A 13110-nucleotide genomic window follows, 5' to 3' on the forward strand; every position below is an offset into this window, starting at 1 on the left:
TCACATCATCTGTAGTATAGGTGACACTGTCTGCATGGAGAGTCTGGGGCATCTCCAATGAGGAGCAAATCTTATCCCCAGTGCAAATCACCCTCATCCATGTCTGGATTAGCGACAACTCCTGGCAATTATTGAGAAGATCTACATGAGCAGCTGAGCAGAGGGCACAGAAAGTATTTTATGCTCCCAGTTGGAGAATCCAGGTTTAGAACGAAAGTCATAACTGGGGGGAGGGGACACTCAAAGTGCACCAGGGGCTCCCTTCACTGTGTTTCCCGTTGGGCGTTTTCCTTCATGGTCTCACTTTTCCAAACTGTTCCAAAGTCTCTTCACCCTGATCATTAGCACACCATCCAAAGGCTGGACTTTCCCCTGAGATTAAGTTCCACAACCCTTGATATTTATGGTCTCAGGTCTGTTTAATCTGGAAAATACCTCCTTTGAAGCCAGTGTTTCCTTCCTCAAAATCCTCAGGTCTCTGTTGTGTCCACATGACTCTGTAAGGAGATCATAATTTGTTCTAAGACACACACGGATCTCTCTCCTTGAGTCTCTCATTGGACCATCAGCCTGTCCTTGTGTTCTGGGCAGTTATTGCCAGAAAGAACCATTCTTTGAGGATAGCAGAAGGCACAGTGTGGGCAGAGAAGACATCTCCATTTCTCAAGCTCACAGTCCAGAAGCCAAGATCTGGAGTCAGTTGAGTCTTCCCTTGTCGATGCACAGATTCTTTCCAAATGCCCACATCCCATTCTTGCTGGACCCCACGTCCACCTCCCAGTAATGGCAGCCAGAGGTGAACAGAGGGAATCCCAGGACACAAGTTGTATGGTTGAATCTCTCAGGTCAGGACCTTTTCTTCTGCTTGAAAAACCCACAACAGACAGTTTTCAGGTCCTCAGAACGGATGAGGTACTTGTTGGCTATGTCAACATCCAAGGTCACATCCACTTGGAACTTCCGCATCCTTGGGTTCATCTGGAGGACAGCTCTCAGCTGGGGCCCTGACTCCTTAACCTTTGAAACCAGAGCTCAGAGCTTGAGAGCACACCTGAGGTCATTCTTTTTGAGACCACAGAGCAGTTGGGGCACAATAAACCCTCCCCATCAGGCTCCTTCTGCAGTGAATCGAAGCACTGAAAGCAGCAGACATATTCACATTTCAGGTACATGCGGTTTTCAAGATAAGTCAGGCAAACCATACATTTACTTTCTACTTTAAAGTGTTCAGCCACGGGTCCTCTCTGCTCAACTAGGTCCAGCTGCTTCCCCTGACAGCTCAGTTCTAGGCATTTTCCTATGGAAATGCCACTGTGCTATTTGAATGCCTTCTTAATTATAAGTCAAAAAGAGCAGTGATCTATTATCAAAAAAATATATATATATATATTTTTAAAGAAGATGTTGGGGGTAGGAGTTTATTAATTAATTTATTTATTTTTGCTGTGTTGGGTCTTCGTTTCTGTGTGAGGGCTTTCTCTAGTTGTGGCAAGCCGGGGCCACTCTTCATCGCGGTGCGCAGGCCTCTCACTGTCGCGGCCTCTCTTGTTGCGGAGCACAGGCTCCAGACGCGCAGGCTCAGTAGTTGTGGCTCACGGGCCTAGTTGCTCCACGGCATGTGGGCTCCTCCCAGACCAGAGCTCGAACCCGTGTCCCCTGCATTAGCAGGCAGATTCTCAACCACTCTGCCACCAGGGAAGCTCCCCAAAATATTTCTAATTATCTACCTATTGACAACTTGGTTAGGTCCTTCTTTTATTTTGTTGAAAGCAAAGAATTGAAAATGACCTAATTTACCAAAAAAAATTTTTTTTTACCCAGTCATTAGAGTTCTTCACTTTCTAGGAAATATGACCCAAAAAGCTTATCACATGCTACTGATTATACTGTTCAACTTTTTCTCAGAGGCCTTTTGCTTATGGAGCTAAAATAGATGAAACTGGGGTTAAAAGCAAAATTGAAATTGTGTATTTTAGAACTTTTCTTTTTTTTTTTAAATTTATTTAATTTATTCATTTTTGGCTGGGTTGGGTCTTCGTTGCGGTGCGCGGGCTTCTCATTGCTGTGGCTTCTCTTGTTGTGTAGCACAGGCCCTAGGCACGCAGGCTTCAGTAGCTGCAGCACGCGGTCTCAGTAGTTGTGGCTCACGGGCTCTAGAGCACAGGCTCAGTAGTTGTGGCGCACGGGCTTAGCTGCTCTGTGGCATGTGGGATCTTCCCAGACCAGGGCTCAAACCCGGGTCCCCTGCATTGGCAGGTGGATTCTTAACCACTACGCCACCAGGGAAGCCCAGAACTTTTCTTTCTGACTGTAAGCAAAGGCATATATTAATGTTATATTTCATTTTGTAAGGACATCTCAAAATGCGTACTAAAGATATGACAGAAATACAGACAGACGATGGAGGATATTTATTTGTATATAAGTGATTTCTTCCCAAAATAGGTTGAAGTCAATTATGTTTAGGTAATTACACATTTCACAGAATTGGAATCAGTATATTAACATTTGAGAGGGAAATATTAATAATAATTAAATCAAGCTGGTTTTCTAAATGTGTAACATATTTTGCTTAGGTCATTTTATACTAGATTTGCACTTGGGGAAATTTTTTATTTGCTTTTGAAACTAAATAGATGTTCTACTTTTAGGAGTATAGTTTAAATATTTTACGCAAATTGCAAGAGAAAAGAACTCGGTTGCAAATAAGTACATGCTTACAAAATGTACATTAAGTATTGTTGAGAATATTATTTAAAGTATATTCTGCAACATATTCCTGTTAAATTGCTTAAACCTAATGCTTTGGACCGAATTGTGTCCCCCCAACATTCCTAGGTTGAAGACCTAACCACTCCCCACCCCCTGCCCACAGTGTGTCTGTACTTGGAGAAAGGGCCTGTGAAGAAGTTAGAAAGGTTAAATAAGGTCATTAGAGTAGGTCCCTAATCCAACAGGGCTGAAACACCAGATCTCTCTCCCCTATGTGAGGACACAGGGACAAGGTGGCCACCTGCGAGCCAGGAAGAGGGTCCTCATTAGAACTGGACCATACTGCCACCCTGATCTCAGACTTCCGTCTCGAGAACTATGAGAAAGTCTATTTCTGTCATTGAAGCCCCTCAGTCTATGGTATTTTGTTATGGCAGCCCAAGCTAAGATACCTAATATGTACATGGTAGGATTTAATAAATGAGCAGAAAAGTGGTTGATGAGTGACAGTGAGCAGGACATTTTAACTTTCATAAAACATGAGTATGGATTTCATATTTTGCTAACTTTTACCAAAAGTTAATGAAAATGTTTCTCCTATGAATTTGAATAAATATTCAAGAGAACACAAAACACTAACTTACCTCTAATATATGTTTCTTATTAGAAAATAAAACATTGACATGTTAGAAGAACATGTGGGTCTTTTCACCTTGATATCATGCAAATTATACCAGTAAGACTAGACTAAAATGCAGATAAATGAGCATATTCACTGAACTCATCTTCTTTACTGAGATGGTGAAACTGCAGAGAAAGGGTGCTTCATAGCAGACTGGTATTTCCCAGCATGCTGCTTTCAAATCTTGAATATTTCAAAACAGCTAGCTAGCTAAGTACAGAAACCCGTCATGAGTTTGTCACCTGGGCGAATAACGCACTGCCATCTTCCATATTTCCAAGAAATGTTCTTTTTACTCTGTTCTCAATGATTTCTTTCCTCAGGAACAATACCTTCTTTGCCAGTAATGAAGACCAAAAACAAACAAACAAAAAACCATCACCTCTCCCCTCCACTACATAATTCCATTACAGACTTGAAATCAAAAACATCCAAACATACATCAGCTTATCTGTTTAAGGTATTGTCTCAATCTGTCCAGGCTGCTATAACAAATTACCATAGACTGTGTGGCTTAAACAAGAAACTCTTATTTCTCACAGTTCGGGAGCCCAGGAAGTCCAAGATCAAGAGGCCAGAAGATCTGGTGTCTGATGAGGCTCCTCTTCCCAGTTTGTAGATGGCTGTCTTCTCATTGTAACCCCATATGACTGAGAGAGAGAGTGGGCTCCAGTGTTTCTTCTTATAAAGGCATCAATTGTATTCATCAGGGCACTGCCCTCAGGACCTAATTACTTTACAAAAGCCCAGCCTCCAAATACCATCACATTGGCAGTGAAGATTTCAACATACGAATTTTGTGGGGACACGTTCATTCCATAAGAGTTATGCTTTGCCTTAACAGAGATAAGCATAAGACACGGAAAGACATGATACCCTATTACCTTTAGTTCATGGTGCCATTTTGCTTAAAGAGGGCTCTCAAATACCTGTAGTTTGAGTTGCCTCTGCTCAGTGCCCCAGAGGTTTCTATAGCCAAGACAAAGTACCATAGCACGGTTTGGGTTGGATGAGACCTCTTCTGTAAGGCAGAAGGGAAATTGTGGAAGGCAAGACAGAAAAGGAGAAGCAGCCTGATGCAGGTGCATTTGTAAGCAGATGAATACAGAAAAAAAAAATATATATATATATATATAGAGAGAGAGAGAGAGAGAGGAGAGAGAGAGAATTTGGAAATTGATTCCCTTGAAATTATCTGAATCTGTATACCTCTTGGAATTGCTTCATGCACCTCCAAAGCTATGCAAACCCCAATTCAAATGAAATATTCCTACTACTGCTAATAATTTTCATTGCAATGTACTAAGAGCCTACTTTAAAGTAAGTATTATATTAGGTTCTTCAAATAGATCAACTCATTTAAATTGTGTCCATCAGGTGAGAGCCATTATTAACCCCATTTTACAGATGAAGAAATTGGGACTCAGAGAAGATAAGTAATTTGCCCAGAATCTCACAGCTGGTAAGTGCCAAAGCCAAATTCAATCCTAGGTCCATCTGACTCCAGAGCCTGTACTTTGTGATAATCTTATGTGGCCTTGTATATGTGTTCTTGATTGACAACAGCTTAATAAGTATCCCTCCTAGATAACTGGTACTCCCCAAAGAATGATTCTCTAACGGTGGATTTTCAGAACTATGTAGCAGAGCTGTTGTTTTTTTTTAACATCTCTATTGGAGTATAATTGCTTTACAATGGTGTGTTAGTTTCTGCTTTATAACAAAGTGCATCAGCTATACATATACATATATCCGCATATCCCCTCCCTCTTGCATCTCCCTCCCACCCTCCCTATCCCACCCCTCTAGGCGGTCACAAAGCACCGAGCTGATCTCCCTGTGCTATGCGGCTGCTTCCCACTAGCTATTTTACATTTGGTAGTGTATATGTGTCCATGCCACTCTCTCACTTCGTCCCAGCTTACCCTTCCCCCTCCCCATGTCCTCAAGTCCATTCTCTACATTTGTGTCTTTATTCCTGTCCTGCCCCTAGGTTCTTCAGAACCATTTTTTTTAGATTCCATATATATGTGTTAGCATACGGTATTTGTTTTTCTCTTTCTGACTTACTTCACTCTGTATGACAGACTCTAGGTCCATCCACCTCACTACACATAACTCAGTTTCGTTTCTTTTTATGGCTGAGTAATATTCCATTGTATATATGTGCCACATCTTCTTTATCCATTTGTCTGTCGATGGACACTTAGGTTGCTTCCATGTCCTGGCTATTGTAAATAGAGCTGCAATGAACATTGTGGTACATGACTCTTTTTGAATTATGGTTTTCTCAGGGTATATGCCCAGTAGTGGGATTTCTGGGTCATATGGTAGTTCTATTTTTAGTTTTTTAAGGAACCTCCATACTGTTCTCCATGTGGCAGAACTTTGAGAAATATTTTCAACAAAACAGTCTTCCCAGTACTTCCTCAAATCATTAAATAAATAAACATATTTCTCTTCTCTTTATACACATATTACTCTATTTTAATGAGGTTTCAATGGGGAAATCAAATATGAATAACAAATAAGCATTCAAATTAAGAAAACTTTATATTATTCCAAGGTCTTTATTTTGCCCACTGTTGGCAATCCTCTCCTCATGTTTTCATAATTAAGGGACTTTGTGGTCACTGGATTTTTTTCCCCCAAAATACTCTCCCAAAGGATTAATTCTTTAATTCTCAGTTTGTGGTCTAAACCTGTGAATGAATCTAAAAATCCCTTTATTGATTAACCACATAGTTAAAAATTGAAGGTAATGATGACCATAATAGTAAACCCTAAAGAATACTGCTTTCTGCAAAGAAATAGACAAATTTATGGTAACTTAAAAAAAAAATAGTCTCTTCTTCAACCTATTTCACACGTGTACACACACAATTTTCAGTGTAACTTTGAGTATTTCATAATGGAGCCTGAACTAACATTTAGCTACTTACTCTTTTTTTATTGAAGTATAGTTGATTTACAATGTTGTATTAATTTCTGCTGTATAGCAAAGAGATTCAATTATACATATATATACATTCTTTGTTTAATATTCTTTTCCATTATCATTTATCATAGGATATTGAATATAGTTCTCTGTGCTATATAGTAGGACCTTGTTTATCCATTCTATATATAAAAGCTTACATCTGCTAACCTCAGCTACTTATTGTTTAAGACAAATTAAAGCCTGTTTTCTTGGGTAGAGTTGGGATCCATGTTTTTTCAGGCATATAAACATGTGAGAAGTGGCAAGGCATAGAGTGAAAAAGGCAGGTCAGTTCCCTACATTAGAGATTTAGGAGAGGAGAGTCAGCTTAATGATCTAGATTACAAACATCATACAGCAGTCACTGAGACAAAACAGCATCTCAGGTAAAGCCAGTTACACTACACTGCTGAGACACTGCTAAATGAGGTAGAGTGGGGAACCCCCAAATCTAAGGAATTTAGTAAGCAAAGAGAAGGAGAGAGAGATTGGAGTAGCTCTTAAGAGTATATTCCATGTAAAAAAAAAAAAGGTGCAAATGAACTTATCTAGAAAACAGAAATAGAGTCACAGATGTAGAAAGCAAACTTATGGTTACCAGGGAGTGAGGGGAGGAAGGGATAAATTGGGAGATTGGGATTGACATATACACACTACTGTATATAAAATAGATAACTAATAAGGACCTACTATATAGTACAGGGAACTCTACTCAATACTCTATAATGACCTATATGGAGAAATAAGCTAAAAAAAGAGTTGATATATGTATACGTATAACTGATTCACTTTGCTGTACAGCAGAAACTAACATTGTAAATCAATTATACTCCAACAAAATTTTTTTAAAAAGAGTATATTCCATAAAAATAATGAACAAAGATCTACTATGAAACAATAACAATGTCATATTTTCATGTTTTGCTTAAAGAAATTTTCATGCAAATGTATTCTTCATAACAGCCCGTGGAGTTTGTGGAGCAGATACCATTTTTATTATGTGGCAGAAAAGGAAACCCAGGCACTGAAGAGACTGGGTGAATTGCCCAGTGGCCCTCAGCTGCTTCCTGGCACAGTAATGACCAGACAGACCCCAGTCCAAGGGGGTCCCACTTCTTTCTAGTAATCTGAGACACTCTCTGCTTCCTCTGCCCCACCCTTCTAATGTCTAATATTTGTAATGGCTTCTTCCTGTCACTTCCCATAACCCCTTCTCCATCTAGTCAATCCCCCTAGGTCTACATCTCCCTCATTCCTCATTTTCATCAAAGGTAGAGACCACAATTAAAATCCGTGCCCCAGCATTCTGTTAGTGGTACCAAGGGCTGGGGACCCAGAAGTCCCCACTGCAAGAAGCTGAGAATTTACATGATCCCACATCAAACTACGACAATGAACTCTGTCAGTGCCCTTTTGTTCCTACTGATGGTTTATTACACTTGCACAGAAATAATGACTGGCCATTTTCTAGTATCTGATAATCTAAAACAATGACTTTGCTTTGTACAGTCTCAACAAGAATATGAAAAAATGCATTTGAGTATCTATACAGTCCTAAGTGGACTCTGGTTTCCACTGAATGGATTTAAATGCCTTGTCATTTTGATCCTGCATAAATCTTGCCATTTCTGGATGAAGATACATATTTATAAACACCTACTACTGGACAAAAATTGGGCAGACATTTAAGTTAAAATTTTCAACTATGTTAAGTTCACCTCTCTACTTCTTTGCATATAATGGATTTTTTCATACAAACTCCCTATTTGGTCATGTCTCCCCTGTAACTGCCCAATGTTTAAACCAATGTCAAGTTGCAGTGATAATAATAGGTGGCATTTCTTGGAGTACTGATCTAAGTGCTCTGTATTTTCTCATTAAGCTCGCATAACAACCATATAAGGTAAGTACTCTACATTAATCCCATTTTGCAGATGCAGAAACTAAGACACAAGAGAGGTTATGGGACTTCCCCAAGGCCTTCCGGGCAGCTCAGGCATTTGAACCTAAGCAGTCTGGCTTCAGAGCCCACTTTCTCAATCCCCACACTAAACTGTCTCTGATATTGCATGCTTATAAATTCTATCTTATTTGTTTCATCATTGTATTCCAGCTGCTTGCGTCACCTACATGCCTACCATATCTTTGACTTTAAAAGTTAAACAAATTAACTTATAATGAATTATGAACTTAAACATAAAATATAAAATGATAAAACTTTCAGAAAATAAAACCAGTAGGACATCTTTAGGATTAGATGAAGAGTTTTTAGACGACACCAAAAATCATGATCCCTTAAGGAAAACTTTGATAAATTGGACCTCATCAAAGTGTAAAACTTTTGCTCTGCAAAGGACCCTGTTAAGGGAATATAAAGATAAATTACAGACCAGGAGAAAGTATTTGCAAATCTTACATTCAGTAAAGGACTTGTATCTGGAATATACAATATAAAGAGCTCTCAAACCTCAACAGGAAGAAACAAATAATCCAATTCACTCCAATTAGAAAATGCACAAAAGATACGAACAGACATTTCATTGAAGAGGATATACAGAGGGCAAATACAGACATGAAAAGATGTTCAACATCTTAGCCATTAGGGAAATGCAAATTAAAACCTCAATGAGGTATTACTATATACATATCAGAATGACTAAAATTAAAAATAGTGAAAACATCAAATGCTGGCATGTATGCAGAGAAACTGAATCACTCATATTTCTGATGGGAACGTAAAACAGTAGAGCTACTTTGGGTAATAATTTGCTGAAGTGTTATGAAATTAAACATATAATTACCATGTAACCCAGCAAATGCACTCTTGGGTGTTTATCCTAAAGAAATGAAAACTTGTGTTCAAAAACCTGTATAAAAATGCTCATAACAGCTTTATTCATAATAGCCAAAAACTGAAAACAACCTAACTATCCTCCAGCAGGTAAATGGTTAAACAAACTGTGGTATTTCCATACAATGGAAATTTCCATACAATTTCCATACAAAATTTCCATACAATTTCCATACTACTCAGAAATAAAAAAGCAACACAAGTTATATATACAGTAACCTGGATGGATCTCAAGAGAATTAGTAAGAGTGAAAAAAGCCAATCTCAAGAGATTACATGCTGTATGATTTTGTTTATATGACATTTTTGAAATAACAAAATTCCAGAGATGGAGAACAGATTAGTGGTTGTCAAGTGTTACCTTGATTATGGTGATGTTACATGAATTTACACATGTAATAAAGTTACACAGAGATAGAGATACCCACAAAGATACACACACACACACACACACACACACACACACAATTGTCCCAATACCAATTTTCTGGTTTTGATATCATACTATAGTTATGCAAGGTGTTGTCTTTGGGGGAAATGGACTAAAGCATACATACAAGCTCCCTACACGTTCTTTGTTACAATTTCCTGTGAACATATAATCACTTCAAAGTAATTAATTTTTTTAAAGTTGGACAGTTAAGACCAAGACCTTAACCCTGAGGCACTCCACTAGATATCCCATTCCAGTTACAAAAATGCTGTAATCAACACCATTTGAATAAAGATATTTCTATCAGCTGTAACTCTAACAGTATGATCAGCAAGTCTTCATTTCACCATCTTAACCAAAAAAGATCAGGGGGAAGTTTAATTGCTTTCCTGAAATTAAGATAGACTATGTTCACAGGCTTCCCCAACCTACAAGTCTAGAAACTCTACCAGTGAGATTACTAGCAAAACCAGTCCTTGATGAGACCACGATGGGTCTGGGTGATGATTCCTTTTGTATGTGCTCATAAACCACATTTAGTAATTCTTGAATTTGATCTGGGATTAATGAAAATCTGAAGTCACCTGCTCTGATTTCCCCAGTTCCCCTACCTATTGGTTGGTCTTACTTCCTGACAATCTTCCATTTATTTATTCATTCATCACACACTTATTAAGTATTCATCTTATATGCACTGCTGCTGCACGGGGCCATCTGCCTTTGTCTATCCCATGGCTCCAGCTTGCTCTTTGCCTTTCTGTGGAAACAGAGGAGGGAGCAACTAATTCAGCCTAGAGGGACCAGGCATCTTCATAATGGGGGCATTTAAGTTGATTTACCAGGATTTTTTTCTCCCTCGTCCAGAAGATTGAGTGGAAAAGCCCTCTTGAACAAATCAGCAATTCTCCTGCCAAACAAATTCTTCCCAGTCTTTGAAAGATCCACTCTGGTATGTTAGGCTATTATCCAGGAAATCTAATCTGCTTCTCTAAACCAACAACAAAAGCCAATTCTGCCTTCCCTACATCCGTTACTTCCAAAATCAACTGGAACGAAAAAATAAATGAAATGAAATGAAACGAAACGAAATGAAATGAAATGGAAACTCTATCTATGCTCTAAAGTCCTCTATTTCCTTTTCAAAACTCTGACAGATAAAATTCTAACTTCTTAAAGTCATGGAATTTTGTATCAGAAATAGATGTTAGAGGCCAGCCTCCTCGTCTAAGAGAAGAAGAAGAAACAGACTTGGAGGGGTAAGTGCAGCAAGCCAAGAGTCAGTCAAAAGGGGAAAGCAGACTTTCCACTCCCAGCCGATGCCCCCCCACCATTCTGCCACATTTGCTAAACATTGTCTTAGCGATGTTTCTTGGTATCACATCTTATGATAGCCACTCAAGAAAGAGGGCTCATTCCCTGATGGGCTAGCTCAGGTCCTCTGTGACTCTCTTGCATTCCAGAGCACTGGGATGGGCTCCTTGAAGAAAACAACATCTGAGCTTCCTCCTTTTTTTTTGTTGTTTTAATGCCTGTCAGGGTCAGAGTCTCAAGAAGTCAACATTTACGAAGTTCCCCTGCCTGAATGAAGGAGGGAATCAAAGGGAATCCCACTGATTCCTCTTGCTACAAATAAGAGCAGGGAAGCCCTCCCCATGTTTCTTCCACCTCCCCTTTGGCAGAAATGAAGAGGGGACCGTTCATGCTTCTACACTCCACACCACTATCTTCCTTGAGACCATCAGGACCAACCTCAGCATACTTTAACCCTGTTTATGTCACCACAAGAAGCCTAGGGCTCCCAGGGCAGCCCTTGTCCCCCAAACAGCTCTAAAAGCAGCGAGGCAACCATCACCCCAAATACATGCACACTCATACACACACAATCCCTATCACCCGTCTTGCCTTATTTTTTAACTTAGCATTTATGATCGTCTAACAAATCATATGCTTTACTAGCTTTTCTGTCCTCCTCTTCTGGAATAAAAGCTCTGTGAGGATAGGGATTTTTGTATGTTTCATTCACCATTCTACCAATGCTGCTGCTACTTTACAGGAGCTCAGAAAAAGTTTGTTAAATAAGCAAATCCCTGGGGCCATTTTTTAAAGTCTGAAAACAGACAATTCAAGGGCCAAAGGATGTCTGAGAAGTTTGAGAGGGAAGCAGAGATGATTTGCGGCAACTGGAAAACTTGAAGAGAAGAAGGCTTCAGCCCTAAGGATCTCCAGAAGTGGCATCTATCACATGAAAGAACTGGTAACGGGGGGGGGTATTCAGACGGCATACAGAGCCAGACATAAGTAAACCGCACGGCTTTGAAACAGGGGATAGAAATAACTTGGTACCTACTGTGTGTCAAGCCCTGTGTCATTAATTTATCATAATCACCATACGGAATGATCTTACTGTCCCCATGTACAGATGAAGAAACTGAGGCAAAGAGGAGCCTGAGATCCACAACAGATAAGTGATGGAGTCAGACTTCAAATTTCAAGCATGTGATACAGCATCATTAACTACAGTCTCCACGCTGTACGTTAGATCCTCAGAACTTACTCATCTTATAACTGAACGTTTGTACTCTTTAATCAATATCTCTCCATTTCCCCCACCCTAAGCTCCTGCCAACCGCCATTCTACTTTCTGTTTCTATGAGTTTGACTTTCTTTTTTAGATCCCATAGATAAGTGATTCCATGCAACATTTGTCTCTCTGTCTGGCTTATTTCACTTAGCACCTTGCCCTCCAAGTTAATCCATGTTGTCATGGTAAATAGTAGGATTTCCTTCTTTTTAATGGCTGAATAATATTTGATTGTATATATCTACCACAAGAAAAAAAAGTATGGCACCCAGTAGAAAGTACTTTAAAAGATTAAATTATTTTTTAAAATTTATTTATTTTTGGCTGCGTTGGGTCTTCGTTGCTGCACGCAGGCTTTCTCTAGTTGCAGTGAGCGAGAGCTACTCTTCGTTGCGGTGCTTGGGCTTCTCATTGCAGTGGCTTCTTTTGCTGCGGAGCTCAGGCTCTAGGCGCAAGGGCTTCAGTAGTTGTGGCACACAGGCTTCAGCAGGCGTGGCTTGCGGGATCTAGAGCGCAGGCTCAGTAGTTGTGGCGCACAGGCTTAGTTGCTCCGCGGCATGTGGGATCTTCCCGGACCAGGGCTCGAACCCGTGTCCCCTACGTTGGCAGGCGGATTCTTAACCACTGCGCCACCAGGGAAGCCCTGTAAGGTTTTTATGAGTAGGATTTGCTTAATCATTGCCAGACCTTAGGAGAACAAAGAAACTTTATATAAAAGCAGGAGAGAGGTGGTTTTATAACCAAGTCACATTAGGATAGTGAAGCACTTGAATGCATTTTCACTAGGGTTGTGAGCTCTGGAGAAACCTTCAAGGAAAGAATTTACGTCCTTCATCCTGGATGGTTCTTACTACTATCAGTGAGAGGTTTT

General features: G+C 39.7%; 1 pseudogene; it reads right to left on the reverse strand.

The window, feature by feature from the left end:
• Positions 1–565: 565 nt before the first annotated feature.
• Positions 566–13110, reverse strand: part of LOC132524352 (ret finger protein-like 4A-like protein 1) — a 67926-nt pseudogene continuing 55381 nt past the window's right edge.

Source organism: Lagenorhynchus albirostris, chromosome 8, assembly GCF_949774975.1.
Source record: "Lagenorhynchus albirostris chromosome 8, mLagAlb1.1, whole genome shotgun sequence".
NCBI lineage: Eukaryota > Metazoa > Chordata > Mammalia > Artiodactyla > Delphinidae > Lagenorhynchus > Lagenorhynchus albirostris.